Genomic DNA, 6283 nt, shown 5'->3' with positions numbered 1-6283 from the left:
TTATTTTTGTAGTTCCTTGTGGTGCATAGACAAATTGTTTATTTGAAGTCGTTCTACTTTTTTGATGTAGGTGTTTATTTCTATAAACACTCTTAGTGTTTCCTTCACTGTATCCCATAGAGTTGGTACGTTGTATTTCCATTTTCATTTGTTTTAAGAAATTTATTTTTTTCTTAATTTCTTCCTTCACTTACTAGTCATTCAAGAGCATTTTACTTTTTTGTTTTTTATTTTTTTTTTTGAGACGGAGTCTCTCTGTGTAGCCCAGACTGGAGTACAGTGGAGTGCTCTCGGCTCACCGCAACCCCCGCCTCCCAGGTTCAAGCCATTCTGCCTGAGCGACCCAAGTAGCTGAGATTACAGGCACTCGGCACCACGCCCGGCTAATTTTTGTATTTTTAGTAGAGGCGGGGTTTCACCATATTGGTCAGTCTGGTCTCGAACACCTGACCTCGTGATCTACCCGCCTCGTCCTCCCAAAGTGCTGGTATTACATGTGTGGGTCACCGCCGCTGGCCGAACATGTTTGTTTAATTTCCATGTGTTTGTGTACTATGTGAAGTTTCTAAATGTGGACACAGGGAGGCCTGGGTCCGAGGCGCGGCTAGCCAGAGGCCTCGTGTCTGCCCCTCTTCCTGCACGGCCTCCTCCTCCCAGGGAAGCTCCGCGCCTGTCCTCAAAGCAGAGAGTGGTTTCCAAACGGATCCCCACAGTGCACGATTGGGCCATCACGCCCCGAGCTGGAGGGTGGGGGCTCGTGGGGTCACCAGGCACCAAAGGCCGCACCCGCGCGGACCCGATCTCTCCTCCAGACTCGGATGGGCCTCGATGGCGGCGAACAGCTCGGCTCTGAGGGAGGCCCCGGCCGGCACTGCCTAACTCTGACAGCCTTCCTGGCCCACCCGGGAGCTGAGTTTCAAGGCTTTCCGGAGAGGCCAGCCCGGATTCGGAGCGGAGGGTTTCTCAGGCCGCGAGCTCGGGTGAGAAGCAGCCCCGGTTCCCGGAGCCCAGGGCCACCGCTGAGCGGGAGCGCGCTCGGATCTCGCAGCCTCTAAAGCCTAGCGGGCTCCTCCTGGACTACAAGCCTCAGACATCTAGTGGCAGCTCTGCACTATTTAAGCTGAGGTTTCTCTGCCATTGCTGAGGTTTATGGTTTCAGCTTAGTGTACCCAGAGGCTTCTTTCTTTCTCTTCTGGAGGAGTCAGTGGTTAGAGTTGAATTCTATGGTTAGAGCCCAGTCAGTGGTTAGAAGATGACTCTGGTGTCCAACCCCAACCCCTTCCGAGATCACAGCCCTGTTCCCCGTCAGTCCCAGCTCATCAGCAAATGGCTCGGTGGCTCCCTCCAGAGGAGACTGGACGAAGTTGTCAAAGCGGCTGGGTCAAAAGTGTTGCCATGTCTGATGGAGCGGTGTAGACCATGAACCTGAGCCTGGTACCAGCATCTAGGGGTGTGGAGTTGGGAGAGAAACCTGGGGTCCTACAGTGTGAGGAAGGAGGCCCATGGTCAAACCAGACTGGGCAGATCCCTCAATATTTAGTGATCTCCAGCTGGGATGGAAACCCTGAGCTGGGGGCTATGGGTGCAAATTCCTTTCCGCATGAGGTCTTGTCAGGTTATGCTTTCGTTTCTCATCTGCAGGAACAGGTGACTGACTGCCCTTCAGCATGGGCCCATCTGTCCATCTCATCTCCTGACTCCAGTTCATTACAGGAGAGGGAACTGGGTGCTGGAGGGTGGGGAATCCAGGAAGTCAGAGGGTTCACATCTGCATAAAAAGTTTTGAAAACACAGGTACGCGGTCTGACTGTTGACTCTACCACACCGGGTCTGTTTTAATTATGAAGTCTCCCTTCCTCTCCCTTTACTTCCAATGATAAAGTCTAACACATTTTAAGGTCCTTAAAACATATGTAACCCTTTTCACTCAGTAACTATACTGACCCTTAAGTGTCCATTTTCTAGTCAAGGATTATACCTCTCTCTCCTACCCCCCTTCCCCACCCCACCAGTGCTGGGTCTGGTTTACCCCTCCCAAATTATCTCCTCTGCCCCACCCAAGCACCTTTCCCTATATTTTCTGTAAGGTTTAAATGAAGCAACTGAGATTTAAATGAGGCAACTGAGGCCAGTTATTGGAATAAAGAAATTTAATCAGCTCCTGGGAGAGGTTCTACGATCCGACAGGAGGGGCCGGAGAAGTCGCGCTTCTCTTCTTGGGGTGTGGGGTTTTATAGGGAGTGGAGGTAGCTAATTGACTGTGGGGAAACAAAGAGGAGGTAATTTCATTGGATATGAAGGGACCGGGCATGGACGAGGGGCTGGTCGAAGATGTATGGGGCAAGCTTGCCATAGGGCAGGTCTTTGGCTGGCTTTTTAAAAATTTTGGCAGGTGCAGGGCTGTGAGATTGGAATGCAGAAACGTGTACGGGGAGCCCACATGGAGAGGGTGAATGCTGAGTAATGTGCTCAGAATGGTGATGTAGTTTTCAGGTGTGGAGAGAGAGGGGCGTGTCCACTCAGCTCCCAGAAAGGTAGCCAGCCTTACATTCTGACCTTTTTGATGATATAGGATGTCGCTTCTTTTCTGGCTACTTCCTGCTGAACAGGGGCGAAGTGGGGAGGTCAGTTGGCTGGTGCCTCAGTTGGGATTCGGACATAGGGGTGAAGTAACATCTGGTTTACAGCTACCCTGGAGATTTCCCTTATGTGTGCTTGTAAAAACCTGAGAAAGAATGGGGCTAGCATTAGTAGAAGACAAACTATGATTAAGGGAATGACAATGGGAGCCAGCCAGGTAAGTATGGGAGATTGCCACCAGTTAAGAGGAGAGTTTGGTGCATTTGGTATTCCTCGGAGGTCCTCCTGGAGGTGGTAGAGAGTATTGACATTTTCTTCTACCAGGCCTGTTTCATTGATATAATAGCAACACTGATCCTGTAGAAACAGACAGGTACCTCTTTTTTCTGCCATTGGTAGGTTAAGGGCCCGTTGGTTTTGGAGAGTTACCTGGGCTAGTGACGTGATTTGTCACTGGAGGGAGGCCAGGGAGGCAGCTGCTGCTTCAATGGCCACATGGAGTTTGTCTTCCAGTTGAACAGCTGAAGTGACACTGTAACTTATGGCTTCACTTCTTATTCCAGCTGCTGCTAGAGAGGATGCTAAAGAGAGGCCTATTACTATTGGGAGGAAGATTGCTTGTTTGTTTTGGTGATTAGGGGATGGTGCGATGAGGGACAGGAACTTGGCCTGCCCATATACTTTTAACTGTGGGACTAGGGTGACGGGCACACAGGGGAAGGGAAGGGAGGCAGTTATAACTTTTGTTAGGGTTCATTATACCAAAAGTATTTTCTTGGTGGCACATAGAGGGAGGTTTTTATTTTTATTGTGGTGTTGCAGCTCGGACTGGAGCTGCTGGCTGTCTCATAGCAGAGAGAAAGAAATTTTGAGAGTGTATTTTGAACAAGGGGATATTTGTTAAGGTGGTGTTAAGCCCCGTAGGTGACTGTGACAGATTGAATTTGGACCAGAGGGGAACTGTGGCTAAGGGTGGGGGGGGGGGGAGTTGCTGAGAGAGGCACATAAAAAGCAGTTAGTGAGGTTTACAGTTTTGGCTAAGTTTAACATGTTGGCTCCATGCTGTACCAGAGTTAACCAGGAGAAAGGATGAGAGGTGTTATTTGAGGGTTTGATTTGGTTAGTTAGGGTGGCCTTATTTTCTAGGATTGTATGGCTTATAGAGCTAAGTTGTTTTATAACTTAAGGGACAATGCAGGTATAGGACTGGAATATTAGCCATGTTCCCTGGGGGTATTTTTAAATATAGTCTACATACAGTTTGTGGGCACTCCAATGTTCTAGCGGTCGTTTTATTAGCTGGTGATGATGGTTTATGGCAGTCTGCTTGGGCAAGGTAATGAGTTTTAGTAGCGGGGCTCTCTGTCTAGGACTCTTGAAGGTAGAACCACCAGATGTAGTAGGGACTGGCATTAAGGGGAAGGACTAGAATGATTGAGATGAGAAAGGTTTGGAGGGTTAGAGGGTAATGGGCAGGGGCCATGCGTAAGGCGAAGGTGAGTGGGGCCTAAGGGTTCAGACTTCCACTGGTAATTTTTGGGGGCCAATTTGAGGCAGGACACATGGTACCAAGGGGTGTGGCCTAAAAGGTTGCAGCAGTTGGGGTGGTCAGGACAACGATGTGGAGTCCTGACCACCTGGGCTGCAGAGACCTTGGCTTGAGTTCCCGGAGGTGAATGCTGTCACCTGGCTGGAGAGGTAATGCTAGATGGGAGTCCTCCAGTCCTGGAACTATGGGGAGAGTGCAGTCCATGTGTTCCCTGAGTAAGAGGTGGAGGAGAGAGAGGTAGGGGAGGTAGGAAGCCAGGGAAGGTGGTTGTACTGGGAGATTGTGAGAAACTAAAAAAGGCTTGCCATGAGAGGGCATATGGGTAAAATTAATTTGCTAGTCTTGGGCTGGTAATTTGCCCCACATTTGTGAGTAGGGAACTGTAGCCTTAAGCCACCCTGAGATGAGACTTTAGAGCAAGTGGCACATGCTTTGTGTACTTGCTCAATTGTCTGTTGTAAGCCCTTAGTTTGGGGAGTAAGGTGAATACCTAAATAGATCACTGAGGTGACTGGTAGCTGTGCTTTGGAGGGGGAAACCCGATATCCTCTAGACTCAAGGAAATTAAGGAGAGTGGCAGTATGCTGCTGCGACATGGAGAGGGAAGGGCTGCAAAGCAGCAGGTTGTCCACCTACTGTAAGAGGAGACTAGGCTGAAGGGGGCAAGAGGTTAGGTTAGCTGCTAATGCTTGTCTAAATATGTGAGGGCTGTCTCTAAGGCCCTGGGGCGGGACTGCCCAGGTTAACTGCGAGAGATTAGTGTTTGGATTGGTTTAAGTAAAGGCAAAGAGGAAATACTAATCCAATCTGGGTGTAGGAGAATGGTAAAAAAAAAGCATCCTTGATGTCAAGGACTGTAAAATGAGAAGTAGTGGAGGGAATGTTTGATAATAGGGTGTATGAATTGGGAACTACAGGGTGGAGGGGAATTACTGCCTTATTGATAAGGCACAGGTCCTGAACCAGGCAATAGTCACATGGCTTTTGGACTGGCAACATAGGAGTGTTGCAAGGGGAACTGGTAGGAATAAGGAGTCTCTGTGCCAGGAGTTAGGTTATAATAGGCTTTAGGCCCTGACAGTGGGTTTTTCAGAAGGGAAATTGAGGATATGAGGGAAAGTGGGTAGGATTTTTAAGAAGTATTTTAACTGGCATGTGATGTTTGGCCACTATAGGCTTAGAGGTATCCTATACTAAGGGATTAACCACATTAGGAGGGATAGGGGGTTGAGACAAGGGGATGAGCCCAGGCATAGGGTCAGTTAGGAGGGGCAGTAGGAGGTGAGTGGGTGATGGTTTTGAGTATGGGGGCCAGTAAGTTGGAGAGTGGCCTCCACAGTCTGGAGAATATTTCATCTTAATAGGGGAACTGGGCATGAGGGTATGATTAGAAAAGAGTGAGAAAAAGGGTGTCCTTGGAGGACACAGGCTAAAGGATGAGTTTGATTAGGGCAGAAAGGCTTTCCATTAATTCCTATAACAAACCTGGGAAGGTATACTAGGCCCTGAGTAGGAAGGCAATACAGAACAGGCAATCCCTATGTCCATTAAGAAGGAAATGGACTTACCCGCTACTTGCAGCATTTCCCTAGGTTTGCCAAGAGTGATGGGGGTCCTCAAGTCTGGGCTGTGTCAATTGTCCATGAGTCTGAGGAGTTTAAATGAAGGGACTGCATCCTTTGGACCGGCCTGCCCCTCACATGGAGATGCAGGGGGTGAGCCTGTAGTCCGGAATGGGCAGTCTACCTTCCAGTGTTTAGTCTGTTTGCAGATAGGACAGGGTCTAGGGGCTGGACCTGGACAGGGGCACAGTTAGGCCCAGTGCCTCTCCTGGCCACATTTGAAGCAGGTCCCAGGTGGGACCTTTGAAGCAGTCTGGGCAGGTCTTAGGGGACCTTTTTGGAGGAACTTGGAGGTGTTCCTTATACTAGACGCTGGGCAAGCTGCTGGCCTTAGGGCTGCTACAATGGCTTGGGTTTGGAGGCTTACCTGTTGCTGCAAATGGGCCTGGTGGATGGCCTCAGCCTTTTCCTCTTGGCTATAAAAACTTTAAATGCCATGTTTACCAGGCCTCATATGGGAGTTTGGGTTTACTCGGGTATGTAGGACTACAGCGTTGGTTAATTGGTTAAGGAAGGCAGCTGGGTTAAGTTA

Source organism: Aotus nancymaae, unplaced genomic scaffold (assembly GCF_030222135.1).
Source record: "Aotus nancymaae isolate 86718 unplaced genomic scaffold, 86718_ANA_hifiasm-v0.15.2.pri h1tg000027l, whole genome shotgun sequence".
NCBI lineage: Eukaryota > Metazoa > Chordata > Mammalia > Primates > Aotidae > Aotus > Aotus nancymaae.
This window is presented reverse-complemented; position numbering follows the sequence as displayed.